Genomic DNA, 19,479 nt, shown 5'->3' with positions numbered 1-19,479 from the left:
CGTAAACATCACAATTTTAATATCCGCTTCAGGTGGCCAACTATATTTTCAATTTAGAAAACCAGGCCGTCCGGTAGGCTATCTTTTAAGATTGTAAATTTCTTGGAATATCAAGACCCCAAGACCCATAAACAGTAGGAGAGTGCCTGAAACATGCAAAAGGTCTTTAAGCGTTTAATACTAATTCGACAAAGACGTACAATTAAACGTGAATTTAAAATACATAAAGTAAATCAAATATTTAGTCTTCAAGTACTGAAACAAAAAATAAAAAAATACATGTAAAGGCAAACACGATACGGCCACGACCATGACGGGCCACAACAATCAACATGTAAATACCAGTGAACGAAGTGGCACCCAGTAAATCGCACTCAAAACAATAATAAACGGTAGCAGTACTTTTACTAGTGTCATCGACATTAATAAAATAGATTACATACGGATAATGTCCGTTCACCAGCCTTTTGAATGTGTAACAACAAAGCAACCCTCTACCAAATGTGACGCAGAACTTTATAAAAATTCAACAAGAAGTAACGCATTTTTTTATTGTAAGAACGGACCGTAACCAATGCTTCGACACAGATCGGGCCCACGTAATATAACAGTGCAAAGTGTCCTGATAACCAGGATGACAGATCTTGAGAGCACGGATTAGCCGAAATTACCCTCACCATCACCCGATGGCTGTAAATCAGATACTCAGAGCAGTTTCCACGTGGTTCCTGGATGAAATTAAAACCACCGCAGGCGCCCTGTTCCTCAGTCAGAGACTCGGTTCCCAATCTGCCATTTTCCACTGTCCAAACAGAAACCCAACAGTCACTTCTCATAGCGTGGCCTCTCTGTTATCGGTCAACCAGTCCACTTCGATACTGCAAGTGGACCCCTGCCAAAGCCAGTCCCTTAGGCGTTAAACGTAGCCGTCACTGAAATGTCGCCCACAAGTGTCAGTACTGCAGTGGACGCTCAACCAATCCGCCTGCCATATTTAACACGCGAGCATTTATCCCCATGAAGCACTACATCGCCGCCACCTAGCGGTTTGCTCGAGCTGCAGTTATCAGGCAACAGGCAATTGACGTTACGTTGGAGCGACAGGTATTGATAAAGACTGTACAAATACTCAGATTTATTCTGTAGGGATGATCTGCGGCCTTGCTTAATCTCTTGATTGTGTAAATCATAAAATCTTTGTTACAAAAATGAAGTGTTATGGCATTGGTGACATCCCTGTTGCATTGTTGGTTTTGTCTCGCTGTCAGAATGCAGAGGGTCTGACTTTAAGACAGTATCTCGGTAATAGCTTTGGAATGGAAAATATAACACGCAGAGTACCACAGGGATCATTACTGGGACCGAAGTCTATATTACTAAGCGACTATCTCACGGCGTGAAACCTGTATCCACTTGCAGCTTGCTAATCTAGTGGCTTTCAGGGGCAAAGAAAATTAAAAAGTTAAGAAGGTGACGTAATTTGCTTAGTAGCAGGTATGATGTTATGCGAAAGGCTGGAAACAGTAATGTTCTGTACGACTTTGTACACAACGGTAAGGAGAGGTGGGCTACAGAATGGGCTCCAACTGTGATTGTAGGAAATGTGTGAAGGAGCAGAAATAATCAGCAAACAAGTTAACACAATAAGCAGAAGATATACTTTTATTTCTTCGAGCGTATGAAGACATGTTACAAATAATACTAGAGGTAGAGTCCAGCTCATACAGTAGCAACGAGAAGGAGACTCTCTGTAGTTACACAAGAACGATGGAGTCGGAGTCGCAACTGGGCGGATTCTATGTAGGATGTCGTATTGAAGAGGCCCCAATTGCGAGTGGGGCTGAGTGGCTGCTTCCGGTCACCTCATGTCGTGGCGGCCGAAAGTGATCGTAGCCCAGAGCCGCTGGAGGCGTGGCTCAGCAGGCGCGCACCATTGGGTCCGCCTGATCCCCCCTATTACTATCGGCGGCAGATGGAAACTTGCAGTTCTGCTGCCAATTGTATGACGCCTTTGAGATGGTATTGCTACGTGATACCACAAGTTAGATAAGGTGTACAGCTATGAACTGTGTATATGTCTTGAGCCAGCATGACTTACAGTGCAGAAATACCCTAACTAATTCATCCAGTATTCGAGAATGAGACCTCTTAGTTATTTGTAACAACCCTTACCAATAATTTTAAACATTTGCGTAACTATTTGTCCCCGACACCCCCCTACAAAATGTTGAAAGAAACTGAATTTTTATCGCTAACTACATTTTCACAGTTCATACAATAAAACTGCCTCATGAGTCATAACGTTTTAATTTATTTCATTATAACAAAATGTATTTGCAACACATTTTTCAGACGGTGTCCGCATGTAGCTTTGAACACATCTGCAAAATTATATCACTGTATGTCAAATCGTCCAGGATATGTGACGTCAATAACGACGTGATGCTACCTTCTACTTAAAACAGAGGGAAAATTGCCCAGAATATACTCATCCAGTATTTGATAAAGAGAACACTGAGCGACTTTCAAAAAACGTCAAATATTAAATACATTAACTCAGCTGTAAAGTAATCATAACTTTCAAGCTGTTTTATACACGGGAGTTCGACTCTTAAAAGAATCGGAATTTACTGGTTTGTTCTAACCTACATAAATAACTTAGAAGGGCATTCATAAATTTTAATACCTATTGACGGCAAATGCCACAGCTAAGATCAAAGATAAAAAGTCCTACGAGTGAGTTACAGCTTTCAGTTTATGTCTTAAACTCACAAATACAAGCACTGATGACCACCTATCACCGTAAGTAGACGTTCACGGCCATACAGTGAGCGGTGAGTGGCGTGAAAAATTTCTTAGGATTGGTCTGGATAACACATTAAAATGGATTCACTAGGATAAAATAATGAAGAAGCTTAGTTCGGTGAGCGCTTCGAACCACGACTCGTCGTGATGATTTAAAGACAAGAGTGTTGGCCTATTCTGCGTATTTTCAGTCCATCATGACATATGGAATTTGCTCCAGGGGCAATGCACCAAAAGTAAAGAAACTGTTTATTCAGCAGAAGCAACCAGTAATAATATTACAAGCGAACAGTACGTCTTGAACAAAGATTTTTAAATGTCTGGGTCTTTTACCATTCATTTCCAAATACAATTACTCTTTGTCGTGGTGTTGGAAATTGGAAATTTTTGGTAATGTCTTATGGGACCAAACTGCTGAGGTCATCGGTCCCCTAAGTTTACGCACTACTTAATCTAACTTATTCTAACTTACGCCAAGGACGACACTCACACTCAAGCCCGAGGGAGGACTCGAACCTCCGACGGGGGGAACCACGCGGACCGCGACGAGATGCTCTAGACCACGAGGCTACACCGTGCGGCGTCGTGCTGTTAATAAATAACAAAATTAAATACTAAAAACCCGTTGGAAGCTGAAATGTGATGTGCAAAGAAACAATACAAGACACAAAAATACTTTTGATGAAGACTTTGTCTCATCGTCAAAAGTTCAGAAGGGAGTTTCGTACTGCAGCAGTAAGATATTCAACAAGATCCCTCCGAATACAAGAAAAGAATTGGGTAACCCTATCAATTAAAAAAAAACTGATATTCCTCATGAGGCTTTCTTTCTATAATTTATCTGAATATTCAGATTCTGGGTTAAAAATATCTGTTAATTGCATGGATAACAGCAGTGTTTGTTATGAAACTGAATAATAAGTAATCATGTATTAAACGTAGGACTCAGCATTTATGTAAGTAAAAACATTGTCTTTTAAAAATAAATCCCAAACTAGTCATTATTACACTACTCACAGCAGGTGAACAGCAGTAACATAACTGAATTTTCTCATGCTGAGAAATTAGAAGAAAAGATCTCTTATTCTAGCAATTAACTTTCTTCAACCAAGATCTCACAAATATTTATTTATATATAGACAACCAGTTGCAACAGACTTCTGTCATCTTCATGTATGTAACATAGTGGATATACCTGGAATCATAAATCATGACGTAATATTTGAAATAAAATTTTCAGCTAGGCGTTACAAAAAACGGAAATGAAACTGTACATTTACAAATCTTCAGAATGTTATATTATTAAATTTACTCACTCTGAGTTGGCGCGAAGTCCACGTCGAAATGAACACATTTTATAACATAAAATTTTGAAGATATATAAGTGTATAGTTATACTCCCATTTCTTGTAATGCCTAATTAAAATTGTTATTTCAAATATTAAGTCGTAGCTCATGACACGAGATACATTACATGTACATGCTTCGCGTTACAGACCTAAATATGACAGTAAAGTGTGTCGAAACAGGCTGTTTGTTAAGAAATAAATATTAATGTGATCTTAGCTTTAGAAAGTTTTTAGCTGAAGTATTGTAAACTGAGGAGTTCGCCATAAGCATGAATAGTATCAAGTTGTGTAGTGATAGTTTGTTGTCAATGTAATACGAGATATACATTCTGTTCCTATGACGTCTTCGACATATAACATCATTATGGAATATCAGCGATACTACTTAATCTACATAAACAAAACCGTAAATATTCGTTTGTTCAGCATCTTAAATCTCCGATAGTTACTCACCGATGTCTTCGAAATTTTGACACACCGTAGCGTTCGAATACGTGCTTCTTTTTATACACACCTAGAGCGCTATCTTATAGTATATAAATACACATTTAATACAGAGAAGGGAAAAGTTGTTACCAAAATCCTCGAAAATTAATTAACCTATTTACTCCAGTTTTACTCGATACTGTAATATGAACGTAACCTATATACTTTAAATATACATATAATATATAAATCTGTAAGTATAATATTTAAAGTGGAAACGTTGTTACCAAAAATTTCGAAAGGTTCTTGACTAGTTGACTTCAAGATTTGTAGGCGACTGCAATAAACATTCATATTGACATAGACTATACATTTTTAGCAATAGTATACACATTTTCTGTTGAAACAGATTGCGAGAAAGAAACTACTGTACTATCATCTTCTGGGAATATGTGCGATTTTCTTTTCTTCATTGCAATCTGTTTCAAATGCGACAATGGGGTATTTATATCATTAGAATATTTATTTCACTCATACATATTATTTCTAAATACATATATATTTTAAACGAAAATTACGAACACAAAAATGAGATGTTTCATTTTCTTCCTCGCAATCAGTTTTCACAGAAGACGAAAAAGTTGTATTATTCCTCATCAGCTTGTGATTGGAAAACTACTACGGAACCTGAATTTGCAGTAACAATAAACAAGGCTCAAGACCGGAGAGAGGATGAGAAGTAGATTGGCAGGGAAGGTGGGGAGGAGGTGTTGACAAAGAGAGAGGGAGGAGGAGATTGACAAAGAGGTGGGAAGGAGAGAGAGAGAGAAAGGGAGAGTGGGGGAAGGACATTAGGACATACTGTGTGTCTGATTGCTATACACATTTAGCAACTGCGAAGAATTGACTGGTTCGCTAGTATTCTTATAGAAAGTAGTTCAGATGACAAATGTTTCTTTTCAAGTTTTAATTTTTTTTAATTTTTAATTCTGGTTACCGGTTTCGGGCTACTTCACGAAGCTGAACGTAGCAGGTACCAGTCGGTACTACGCAGCTACTCCGTGCACTGGCTCCTCACGTCCTCTAAATGCTTGATCTGAGTGCGGTCATATAGACAGAAATTGACGAGAATTAATAAAAATGAAATTTTGCGATCTGGAGTGTCTTTATCAAATCTTTCTCTTTAATTTAATGTGCATCTTGACTCGCTCCACTTCCCTGAGAGTCTTCTGCTTGCTATAATTTATGGAACACGGTGTGTCATGTGTTAGGTGTGCATTACACGGAGTGCTTGTGGAGTGCACACGGTTGTTTAAGGTTAGGTGATACTCTGAGGTCTTCTTATGAATGATCGTCAATCGCTACACAGAGAGCGGAATCGGATCACCTACGAAATAAAGAAACTCCGAATATCAATATCTTAACAGAAAATTGTCCAGGCAGTCTTAAAAAAATCCCTGAATTTACCGCCGTCCAAGAAAGCTGTCGCGCACAAAACACGCTCTGAACCAAGAGCTGGATGTAGGATGTGAAGTTTGAACAGTAAAAGTGAGATAGTGATGGACTTAAAGATGTGAGGGTGGGTTGTGAGGCGTGGCTGTGTAGCTATTTCGTCAGGATCACTGCCAACGAAAGTGAGGATGAATTTCTGGCGTGAAATTTCAAGATACACTCTGCTGTACAGTGAAAGATTCGGTCTGACTATCTTACTTTAGATACAAAGCATTTACAGGCATTGAAACTTCCTGGCAGATTAAAACTGTGTGTCGTACCGAGACTCGAACTCGGGAATTACAGACATTAGCTATGAGTGGGCATTGACTGAAATCAATATGAAAAGTTGAAAATTCATGCCGGATGGCATTAGAGCCTAGGTCTCCTGATTACTAGGCAGACGCGCTGACCACTGCGCTATCCGGCCACAGTGATCATCGTAACTGTACGGACTATCCAAGCACACCTCCCTTCAGACCCAAATTCTCAATTTATCCACACACTGCGAACGCAATTTCTCTTGCCCATTATCCTCATCACTAGCGGCATCCACAGATTCCTTTAAGAATTCTAGCCTGGGGTGCGACCACATTAACTATATATTGTAAGGCGCCGGTATTTTGGTTACCTTAAGTGTTAGAAATATGAATTAAAAGTCACCAGTTACGTTAATGAAGGCAAATATATTACGAGATCTGTTCAAAATAATCCGGAAATTTGCACGCTTACCTTTTACTTATTGTGCATGGTATTCTTCGAAATACTCTCCTTCGCAATTGATACACCGCTCCCAGTGCTGTTCCCATTTCTGGAAGCAGTCTTGTTACATCTCTTGATCGCTAATTGTCTTTTACCTCGTCTATCGTTGAAAATCTTAGTCCTTTCAACAGGGTTTTCAACTATGGATGGATACAGAAGTTTTCAGGGACCAGATGTGGGGAGCACAGAGGATGAGGCAGCACAATGATTTCGTTTTTTGTGCAATTTTCACTTATCATCAGTTATGGATATTAGGATGCGTTATCTCCATGCAAGTACCATGAACTGTCTCGCCAAATTTCAGGCGGTTTCCTTCTCACATTTTCTCGCAGACTTCCCGACAGAACCATCGATTAACAATTTGTCCCTACGGCACGAATTCATGATAAACTAATCCTTCAAAGTCAAAGAAAACTATGTTAGTCTCAACATCATAATCATAGGCCCACGTCTCATCACCAGTTATGATTCTCTGAAGGAACATTTCATTTGCGCGATCCAAAAGCTCTTCTCAGATTGCGAGGCAAAGGTCTTACTGGTCTTAAATCGTGAGCTGAGGGACGAACTTGGCGGCAACACGATGCATTCCAAGATGTTGTGTCAGGCTTCCACGACATGATCCAACTGCAATAATACGCTCTTCAGCAATCTCTCGGACAGCCAGTCCTCGACTGGCACGTACAATTTCTTTGACGTCGAAGGGCGACTTGAACGAGGGTCATTTTTAACTTCCGTCCGGCAATTATTAAACCGTGTGAACCATTCGTAATACCTAGTACGGCTTAAGCACTGATCGCCGTAGGTTTCCTGCATCATTTGATGTGCCTCTATAAACTCTTTCTTGTGTTTCACGCAAAATTTAATGTAGACGCGTTGCTTCTCTAAATCTGCCACCTCGAAATTCGCGAACTGTACGACGGAACTCTCTACTCAATACAGCACTAAACAGTAACTAACAGATATACTACAATGAAACTTGTGGTAGTTGCAATTTAAACACAGGCATGCCCCGGCATGCCAACGACATTTCGCTGCCACACACAACTGCGTGAAATTAAGGAAGTTCCGGAATTTTTTGAACAGACCTCGTATATCAAGAGAGATCGATGGTTAGGAGATTTGTCCCTTTATTAACGGAAGATGCTGGTACTGTTTAGCTCCTCCCTAACGCGATAAAACTGTATACGCTGGTAGAATTAAATTTTTCACTGGCCATAGCATTGAAGAGGCAGGGAGCGTTCCGTTGGGCTGTGGGCAGCGAAGGGGCCCACCGCTGAGGCTGGACGTGAGAGGCGTCCCAGTGAAGCCGGACTAGGACGATGTTACAGTTACTTTTCGGTCACCGTGTAGCCGTTGGTCGTTTCGCGCCAAAGTGAGGCTTTGAAACGAAGTCATTGGTCGAATGTTTGAGCGTGCCTTTGCTTGAAGCTTTCCAGAAATATGTCGAAGACTTGGGAACGGTTTCGCATCCCAAAAGTGAGGGAGGAAATCGAATTTAGTTGGGAGTCGGCATTTGCTGTATGCAAAACGGACATTGGAGTGATTGTGTCTTGCTAGCGAGCTTGCAAGAAAGTCTATCGAGAGGAGCGAGCAGCACAGTCACAGAGCAAAGCTGCTCTGAGACGTTCCTTCAAAATGGTTCAAATGGCTCTGAGCAGTATGCGACTTAACATCTGAGGTCATCAGTCGCCTAGAACTTAGAACTAATTAAACCTAACTAACGTAAGGACATCACACACATTCATGCCCGAGGCAGGAGTCGAACCTGCGACCGTAGCGGTCGCTCGGCTCCAGACTGTAGCGCCTAGAACCGCACGGCCACTCGGGCCGGCGAGACGTTCCTAGCATCGTGTCTAGTGACTACTCTCTGTGTTACTTAGTACTGTTTTCTTTTCTTTATTGTCATTTTGAAACCTGTATACAGGCAGGCCTGCAGCAGCATACTACGCCGCTCTTTGGCCGCAGAGAAACACAAAGACACAATGAAGACAATTAGAGAAAAAAGATGGTGGACATATAAACGGAGACAAACACTTTTTAAATTACAAGGTGCCATTCACGGGCGTAGAGTCCAAGATAAAATTGTTCAGACACTTGGACACAGATAGAAACAAAAATTGTCACACGTGAACGTAGGTGCACAAAACGAATAACACTGAACCACTTAAGCACAAAACGACGGCACACACAGAACACGAGGCGTTGATCTCTGGCGCGCGAATGTTCACTAACCGTGTACGAGTCCGGGGACCTGCCAAGAGAGGAGGAGGGGGGCTGGGAGAGGGAGTGGAGAGAGCAGATGCCACGGGCAGGGGAGACAGGGGGAAGGGAGGAAGGGCGAGGGGAAGCCCGGGGAAAGGGGTGGCGGAGGGAGGGGACGGGGAAAAGGAAGGGAGGGAAGGGAGGGAGGGTGCCTAAAGGAAAGGACACAGGAAGTGGGGGGGAGGATCAAAGTTGATAGGAGGGGTAGATGGAGGGGAGGAGGACATCATCAGGAAGGGGGAGCTGGCGGAAGCCACCTTGGGAGAGTGTTAGGAGGGTGGAGAGATGGAGACCGGATGGGACGTGGGAATAAAGGTGCGGCAGCAGGCGGGGTGGGAGAGGATGGTTGAGACAAGCGGATGAGGAGGATCGAGTTTGCGGGAGGTGTACAGGATCCATATCCTTTCAAGGAAAAGGAGGAGGTGGGGGAAGGGGATAAGATGGTACAGGATCCACGTGGGGGAGGGGAGACGGATGCGATAGGTGAGGCAGAGAAGATGGCGTTCAAGGATTTGGAGGGATTTATAAAATGTAGGGGGGGGGGGGCGGACATCCATGCCCGATGGGCGTAACAAAGGATAGGACAGATGAGGGATTTATAGGTGTGGAGGATGGTGGAAGGGTCCAGACCCCACGTACGGCCGGAAAGGAGCTTGAGGAGACGGAGTCGGGAGTGTGCTTTGGCTTGGATTGTCTGGAGATGGTGTGTCCAGGAGAGGCGACGGTCGAGGGTGACGCCAAGGTACTTAAGGGTGGGAGTGAGGGCGATAGGACGGCCATAGATGCTGAGATAGAAATCAAGGAGGCGGAAGGAAGGGGTGGTTTTGCCTACAACGATCGCCTAGGCTTTGGAGGGATTGACCTTCAGCAACCACTGGTTGCACCAAGTGGTGAACCGGTCAAGATGGGATTGGAGAAGGTGTTGGGAGCGCTGCAGGGTGGGGGTAAGGGCAAGGAAGGTGGTGTCATCAGCAAACTGGAGAAGGTGGACGGGGGATGACGGCGGCGGCATGTCCGCCGTATACAAAAGGTACAGAAGGGGGGAGAGGACGGAGCCTTGGGGCACACTGGCTGAGGGAAAAAAGGTGTAGGAATCTGTGTTATGGATGGTGACGTAGGAAGGACGGCGGGAGAGAAAGGAGCCGATCAGACGGACATAGTTAATGGGAAGGGCGAAGGTTTGGAGCTTAAAGAGGAGACCGCAACGCCATACGCGGTCATAAGCTCGTTCGAGGTCCAGGGAGAGGAAGATTGCGGAGCGACGGGAATTAAGCTGGTCGGAAAGGAGATGAGTGAGGTGAAGGAGAAGGTCATCGGAAGATAAGGATGGCCGAAAGCCACACTGGGTAACGGGAAGCAGGCGGTACTGGCGGAGATGCTGGTGGATGCGTCGGGTGAGGATAGATTCCAGGACCATGCTGAAGACCGAGGTAAGGCTGATGGGACGGTAGGAGGAGACGGCGGACGGTGGTTTGCCAGGTTTAAGGAACATCAGGATACGGGAGGTTTTCCACAGGTCAGGGTAGTAACTGGTGGACAGGACTACATTGTAGAGCCTGGCCAGGGTGGAGAGGAAAGAGACAGGAGCTTCACGAAGGTGACGGTAGGTGACACGATCGTGACCAGGAGCGGTGTTGCGTTTTGTGCGGAGTGTAGCAATGAGATCCTGTGTAGTGATAGGGGCGTTGAGTTACGTGTGTGCAATGTTGTCCAAGTACTGGAAACCAGGTGCGAGGGAGGGACAGAGGTGTCAGTTCGATCATAGACATCCAGGAAGAGGGAGTAATCGAACTGGGTATCATCGGGGATGGAAAATACATTGGAGAGGTAAGAGGCAAAGTGATTGGCCTTACTAAGGGTGTCAGGGAAGGTGTGATCATCATGGAGAAGAGGATAGTAGGGGGAGGGTTTAGTTCCGATAAGGCGACGGAAGGCTGACCAGAACTTGGACGAGTTGATAGGTAGGGTAGCATTTAAACGGGTGCATGTCTGTCGCCAGTCCCGGCGTTTCTTAGCCGCGAGTGAATTACGAATGAGTCGTTGGAGTTGCCGGTGGCGTCGTAGTGTGTCCAGGTCATGTATTCAGAGGAAGGCACGGTAGAGACGGCGGGATTCACAGAGGAGGAGGACGGCCTGTGGGGGTAAGGTAGGACGGAGGGGGTGGATGTCAACAGTAGGGACATGGGCCACCACGGCCTCAAACAAGGTCTGCTGGAGAAACGAGGTGGCATGGATGACATCGTCAGGGTGGTGGTAGGTGAAGGGGTGGCTATCGACCTGGGTGGAGAGGGTATCCCGGTAGGCATTCCAGTCGGCACGGGAATAGTCATGGACGTACTTATGGGGAGGGTCATTACGAGGGTCGGGGTGGGGGCGACGACCTTCTGAAATGGTGAGGAGGACAGGCAGATGGTCGTTACCAATAGGCTCCAGGACATGAACCATTATGCGGCCAAGGAGGTTGGGGGAGGAGAGGATAACATCAGGAGTGGAGTTGGATTCAGGATGGGTGTGCTGGGGGATGGGGATGAGGTCACCTTGAAGGGAGGACAGGAACCAATGCCACCGCCGTAATTGGGCGGCGGAATGACTATGGTTGTTGAGGTCAGCAGCGATCACGTAGGAGGAGAAGGTACGGTCAATGTGGGAGAGGAAGTCGGAGGGAATAGGGGCCTTAGGGCGTACATAGATGGTGCCGCAGGTAACGGTAAGGCCGGGGAAGAAGAGACTGAGGATCAAGTGTTCAGTGGGGTCGGGAAGGAGAGGTTGGAGCCGAATGGGGATCTGGCGGTGTTGACCAACGGCAACTCCGCCACGCGCAATCAGGAGGGGATTATTGGAGCGGTGAAGGAGATGGGGCGAAGTGTGGACGGTGTGGAGGGGTTAGATGAAGGTTTCATTGAGGAGGAAGGCATCCACGCGGTGGGTGGCAAGGGTGTGCAGGAAGAGGTTCTTGTTGGCGGGAAGGGAGTGGGTGTTGTTGAAAAGAATACGGTGCGGTCGCGCCATGACAGGGATTTAAACGAGGCTGTCAAGACGGGAGAAAGTGAAATGGGCCTGGTTGTTGGAGTAGGTGGCGTACATTTTTAGGTGGAAAACGGAATGGGCGGCGAGGGAGATCTGTTGGAGGGTGTGGGGGCGCTGAAAAGGATGAACATTTTGAAGGACGATGGTGAGGAATCTGATGATGTCCTCAGCGGTAGGGGGTGGGCGAAGGGAATTGCCGGGAGGGGAGGGGGCATCCAGATGGCAGACAGGAATGCTGAGTTCAGGAGTGGTAGGAGGGGGTCGGGCCTTACATTTCTGGGAGTAAGTAGGATGAGGGAGGTTACAGGTATTGCAGGAGGGGCGGGGGAGGCTGGAGATTGGGGCACTGCCATAAGAAGTGGGCTTGTCTACAGTGCGGGCAGGTGGGGGCCTCGCGGCACTCAGATGTCATGTGTGCATTATACCGCAAGCACCTCTGCCAGCAGAGGGATTGAGGAGGGGAACGGGAGGGGTCAACTTTATAACGTTGGTTAAAAAGGGGGGCACCCTCCTACAGGAGACAGTCTATGGAGGGGGCATGCTCGGAAAAGACCTGCGTAAGGCAGGTGGGGCCGGCAGCGTTGTGGATGCAACGAACCGCACGCACCTCCAGATGGGGATGTGCCTGAAGTTCTGCCAACACCTCCTCCTCCATGATAGTTGGACTAAGCTGAGTGATCATGGCGGTGAGGGTCGGCGGGCGACGCGGGGGTTGGGGTTGGTGGGAGGGAGGAGGGGAAGGAGCAGGGGTGAGGCAGGCATGAGGGCCAAAGAGGGTGACAGGGATGCGGGAAAGGAGGTCTGTGTGGAGGGTAGGGCTGGGGGAGGAGATGGGCACCGAATCACTGCGAGGAGTGAGGAGGGAGATGGGGGCACCAAGAAAATTCTGGGGAAGGAAGAGGGTGAGGTTCCGGGCCTCAAGAAGGGAGGGATCAGGACGGGAGAGGAGGTAGTGGTAGGAGGAGGGGGTAGAGGAGGAGGAGGAGGGGGCAGGGACAGGCGAGGAGACATCCATGGCATCATGGGCTGGGGAAGAGGGACAAGGCGGAGCCTTTTTGGGAGTAGAGGAGACAGGGGTGCCACTGGGGCGCTTGACAGCGGTGGAGGAGGTGTGGGGGATGTGAGTGACTGGAATGTGTCAGAGAGTGGCAGGTCCTGGTGCTGAAGTCGGCGCCGGAGATGGTGAGGGCGACGGCGAAGGGGAGAGTTGAGCATGGGCCGTAGCCCTCTGGGCAACCAACCTAGTAGGGGCCGCAGAAACGGAAGGAGCAGAGGGAGGGAGTGGAGGGAAGGGATCAGAAGAGGTGCGGGAGGGAGGAACTGGGGATGGGGCGACAAATAGTGAGGGAGATGGGAGAGTGAGAAGTGGGGGGATGGACTGAGGGGGGAGTGATGCAGCACACCATGTGATAGTGGTGACGGCGCCGGAGGGGGATGTGTATATGATGGCAATGGTGGTGGCAGTAGTGGCAGTTGTGGGGGTTGACATTATGAGAAGGGGAAAAGCACAGGACAGGACAAAGAAGGCGACAAGAAACACAGAGTAGAAGGGACGGAGAACCTATGGAGGAGACTGGGGCCGAAGCCCCACTCTGCTGCTGCTGGTGGGGGAGGCGACCTGGCTGGCAGGCTGGGGGGACGCTATTGCTGCTGCTGCTGCTGCGGCTGCTGCTGCTGGACGCTGGCTGGGACCACAGCTGGACGCTGGCTGCTGGCAGGAACCGCTACTGGACGCTGGCAAGAACCGCTGCTGGACGCTGGCAGGAACTGCGGCTGGCCGCTGGACGCTGGCTGCAGGCTGCTGGCTGCTGGCAGGAACCACTGCTGGCTGCCGGACGCTGGCTGGGACCGCTGCCGGATGCTGGCTGCAGGCTGCTGCCAGAGACCGCTGCTGGCTGCCGGCGGGGACCGCTGCTGGCTGCTGGCGAGGACCGATGCTGGCTGGACTGCTGCACGTTGACGGGCTGGCTGGCACCTGTATCACCTATCGCTTCGATTGGTACCGTAATAGCACAATCGAAGGGCGGTATTCAAACGAATTACCCCCGGAAAAGCCGACTTAGTACAGTGCTGACTGCCCTATTTGGAGTACGAGCAGTTTATTTCTCTGTAGAGAGAGAAACTGGTTGGTATTTCATTGGGGCGCTGTTACTGTTGAGAAGTCTCCGTTTACACTCGTTCGCTAGAGACACACTCCTGCTCTTGGCCAGGTAGGCAAGCAGACTGCAGTGTCTCGAAAACGATTGCGACAACGGATTATCTTCAACCATATGTGTTTTAAGACGCAATAATAAGTCCTTTGTGTAGCCGTATTTACGAGGGTGATTTGAAAAGTTCTCGGAATCACCACGAGAGGTCATCACTAGCTCATCGAGTTGTTCACGTGATATTAATTGGAGTGTTGCCTGTAAACATGTGCCACGTCAGTGATCTTGAAAGACAGCTGTAGCGGTGACGAGGCACTGTTGTTGTTCCCGCGCAGTGATTTGCGAAGATGGAAAAAATCGAGATTCGAGCAGTGATTAAGTACTTCGTAAAGAAAGCTATGAAAGCAAAAGACAATCATGCCGATTTCCAGAACACACTGTAGGACTCTGCTGCTTCACATTCAGCTGTTGCCAAGTTGACAAATGAATTTATATTTGGTCGGGAGAGCTTAGATGATGATCTGCGCAGTGGTCGGCCAAGATGTGTCACTATTCAGAAATCATTGTAAAAGTGCACAAAATGGTCACGGCGGATCGCCGATTCAAAGTGTGTGAAATTGCTCACGCTTGCCACATGTCATCTGAAAGGGTATATCACACTTGAACTGAAGAATTAGAAATGAAAAAATTATCTGCAAGATGGATGTCGCTACTCCTGACGCGCGCCTGCTCACATGTGCCGCGTCATTGCAAAATTACACGAACTAAGGTTTGAATTGTTGCCACACCCGCCTTAGTCACCTAATATGGTTCCGCCAGACTTCCATCTCTTCCCAAAACTGAAAATTTTTCTTGACGGACGAAGATTCACTTCAAACGAAGAACTGATAGCCGTAGTTGACAACTATTTTGCTGGCCTAGAGGAAACTTATTTTCGAGATGGGATGAAGGCACTAAAACATCGTTTCAACTGCACTAATCTACAAGGAAACTACATTGAAAAATAGAAAGAGTTCCAATTATGTAAGTACTTTTCTTCTATTCCGTTCCGAGAACTTTGCAAACCACCCTCGTATTTTGTGGACGCCACGCTGCATCTTCACGGCACCTCGTCAGTCTTAGAGGACGTGGAAGATTCACACTTTGCTGACCACTTGGGTGATACTTGCGCATCGACCTAATATACGGAACAGTGGATTTAAATATGTGTAGAATTCCACTAGTTCGTCTCTCTTAGTTTTTTGTTGTCTAGCGAGCTTAGATGGTCAGAGCCAACAAAAGAGTTTACTGTATCAACGAACATAACAGAGGACATTTCTAGACAGCTAGGTGTCGTGCCAGTTTTTGGTGAGGTAAATTGTAGGATTTATAGCGGTATATCTGTTAGGATGCCATTTTGTGTTTTTTGCAGTTTACTCTTTATTTTATAATTAAACATGTATTAATTAAATCCGTCTTATTTAAGTAGGATTAGTGCAAATACTCATTCCGAATACGTTTGATAAGGAATAGAGATACAGGGAAGGATCAATTAGATTAGTTTTACATGCCAAGAATACCTCATCCGGCGTCGCAGTGCATTACAAAATGTGTAAATCCCTCTCCACTCGTGGTCAGTCTCTTCTAAAATTCACGCCCCCTTAAAGTTACTGACATGCAGTTCTCAGCCGCATAAAGCTGTAGAAAAACCATCTGTACACATCGTAACTACAAGTCGCACTAAAATTGTTTTGTTGGTGGAAGGAATAATTAAATAAAACTATTTATCTGCATAATATTACGCTCTATTACGATAAGCTTGCATACACGAGTCACTACCAAGACTTACTCTAAACTGTACAAAGTCTGAAAAGTCTACACGCACACATCGTTCGTAACAGTAGCCAGTTCATGGTAAACCTTCACAGAAACTTTACAAAAGGAAACAGTTTGTTTCTTTAACAATTGCTCATTGAAATGTTGCTATAATCCGTCTGACGGAAAAGGGTGTTGTAGTTCGCGAGTAAACAACACGCTGCGCGACATTAAGTTATTTAAATGTCACCAAATATACCTGATTTCACGCTGTGCTTTAAATCGAGCTCCCTTCTACAATTTACGGCACTTGTCAAACATTTTGGTGCCGAAATAACACAATATTATTAACTTTCAGTCGAGCACATATCAGTAGGTCCTATCACAATGAGATCCAACCCAGTCTCGACTATCTCTCTGCACAAAAGAAGCTTCCAGTTCCCCAAAAAACGGGCGAATTTGCTGATTTCTGATTGACGGGGAAACATCACAGCCAGTCGAAAAGCAGCATCAAGCCCGTTCAGCCCCTCGCATATATACAGAACCAATCAAAATTGTCACTGAATCAGAAGAATAAATTAACATAAATAAATTTTTTAAACCTACAAATATAAAATTATTTTTCTCTTAACAAAACTAATATATCGAAATCATAATCTCATCTTCCCAGGACCATAAACTGACGAAACAGTTTATAAAAAATTCCCCGGCACGAATGACTAACACACAAGTCATACTCGAACACGCCGGCCGCGGTGGTATCGCGGTTCTAGGCGCGCAGTCCGGAAACGCGCGACTGCTACGGTCGCAGGTTCGAATCCTGCCTCGGGCATGGATGTGTGTGATGTCTTTAGGTTAGTTAGGTTTAAGTAGTTCTAAGTTCTAGGGGACTGATGACCACAGCTGTTAAGTCCCACAGTGCTCAGAGCCATTTGAACCATTTTTTCATACTCGAACAGCCCCCACGTAAACAATTGCTTTACTATATGGTATAAAAACTTTACATAAAACAGTATTTCACATTCACACCTTCAGTAACTCTCATAAGTAAACACAATAACAGCAGTAACTAATAAACAATTATAAAATTGAACAAACAAAACCGGAAATAAAACTGACAGCAGCTGTCTTAAGCTATGACTCTTACTTCACTTCTGATCACTATGTAATGTCCCTTCCGAACAGGTGCTGCGTCTGAGTCGCTAAAAACAGAGCCATAGTCAGACAGCGATAAATCTGTTACTAATACCACTGATGCCATCTTGCAGTATATATGGTGCCTGTTGTTTCGAAAATGTCCAAAAGAAGGGACACCATTTTGATCCAGCAGCCACTATGAATTAAGAGACAAAAGAATTAAAGACATAAATTAAAATCAATGGAGAAAGTTAAAAGTACCGGGTGATCAAAAAGTCAGTATAAATTTGAAAACTTAATAAACCACGGAATAATGTAGATAGAGAGGTAAAAATTGACACAAATGCTTGGAATGACATGGGGTTTTATTAGAACTAAAAAATACAAATCAAGGTCACAAAATGTCCGACAGACGGCGCTGGACAGCAAAACGTCAGTGACTGCGCATGACAATTGTGTATAAAAGGAGCTGTAATGAGACAGAGAATAAAATGCGCCAGCAGTCGCAGCATGTTGACGTTGCCTGAAAAGGCGCTTTTAGTGAAGCTGTATTATCAGAATGGGGAATGTGCTAGTTTAGCTTTACGATCCTATCGCCACAGGAAGGTGATTCGAACGGGTAAAGGTCCGTTGACAAATAGAACTGCGGCGAGAATGATTTCGAAGTTCGAAGCCACGGGTTGTTTAGACGATAGACCCCGTAGTGGCCGACCGAGCACAAGGCGTAATGCTGCTGAGACAGTTGAGGAAGAAATGGAGACTGTAGCGGGTTCATCTATACACGGGGAAGTCAGCGCTCGTGCAGTCGCACGTCTCACCGGCATTCCATACACTACTGTTTGGTTGCCACTGAAGAGTACCCTCCGATGCTATCAGTACAAAATCCATCGGCATCATGATCTGCTACCTGGCGATTTAGTGAAGCGGAGGGCATTTGCGGTGTGGGCGTTTCAAAAGATGGCGAAAGATAACGATTGGCTGAGTAACGTGTTGTGGACCACCAAGGCTAATTTCACGCTTGGAGGGTCTGACAACTGCAGAATTTGGGCTGCAGAAAATCCTAGAACTGTCGTGGAAACTCCATTGCACGACGAGAAAGTCACGCTATGGGTTGGATTTACCACATCTACCGTTATCGGGCCTTTTTTCTTCGAGGAAATGCTTGATTCTGGTTTTGTAACTGTTACCGTGACAAGTGAGAGGTACGCCGATATGTTACAGAATCGCATCATCCCCAGCCTGGCTGATAAACTCCTGCTGGAACTTACGATGTTTATGCAGGATGGCACTCCACCCCATATTGCTAGACGCGTTAAAGATCTCATGCGCGCGACGTTTGGTGATGATCGTGTGCTCAGCCGCCACTTTCGTCATGCTTGGCCTCCCAGGTCGCTAGACCTCAGTCCATGCGATTATTGGCTTTGGGGTTACCTGAAGTCGCAAGTGTATCGTGATCGACCGACATCTCTAGGGATGCTGAAAGACAACATCCGACGCCAATGCTTCAGCATAACTCCGGACATGCTTTACAGTGCTGTTCACAACATTATTCCTCGACTACAGCTATTGTTGAGGAATGATGGTAGGCTTGTTTTACTTTGTTATGCTAATTATTGCTATACTGATCAGGTGAAGCGCCATCTGTCGGACATGTTTTGAACTTTTGTATTTTTTTTTTTTTTTTGGTTCTAATAAAACCCCATGTCATTCCAAGCATGTGTGTCAATTTGTACCTCTCTATCTACATTATTCCGTGATTTAGTCAGTTTTCAAATGTATACTGATTTTTCGATCACCCGGCATGTGTCGGACCGGGATTCGATCAATGGCCACTCCCAGCTAATGTCCGAAAGAACAGACATCTCACAAACACTTTTTGGTTTATATCGTGACTTCCGTTTTGAATGATCATTCAGTTACGTCTTTCCGTACTGAATTGGTGGGTAGTTCTACGTCGCAGATGCGGCAGGTATAGGGCGATGCCAGACAGCGTCGATACACTGTAAGAAGCTGCCTCGGCCGGTCAGTCGGTGGGTGGGCAACTTGGCCGGGCGCTCTTAATTAGAGCATTAGCCGGGGCTTAGCAGGCTGGCAGCGGTCAGAGGTAACGGCCAGGCACGCGCGCCGGATTGAAATGTGTGCAAAGTTGGCGGCCAACTACGGCGCAGAATTATTCGCCAACTTGCTGACCCCCGGCTCTGCCTCAATTACGGCCGCTCGGCCTCTGAGGCACTGTGCCAGCACCAAACGTGGCCCGGAAGGGCTGGAGGGGTGACGGG

Source organism: Schistocerca piceifrons, chromosome 2 (genome assembly GCF_021461385.2).
Source record: "Schistocerca piceifrons isolate TAMUIC-IGC-003096 chromosome 2, iqSchPice1.1, whole genome shotgun sequence".
Lineage (NCBI taxonomy): Eukaryota > Metazoa > Arthropoda > Insecta > Orthoptera > Acrididae > Schistocerca > Schistocerca piceifrons.
Note: the sequence above shows the minus strand (reverse complement) of the source record.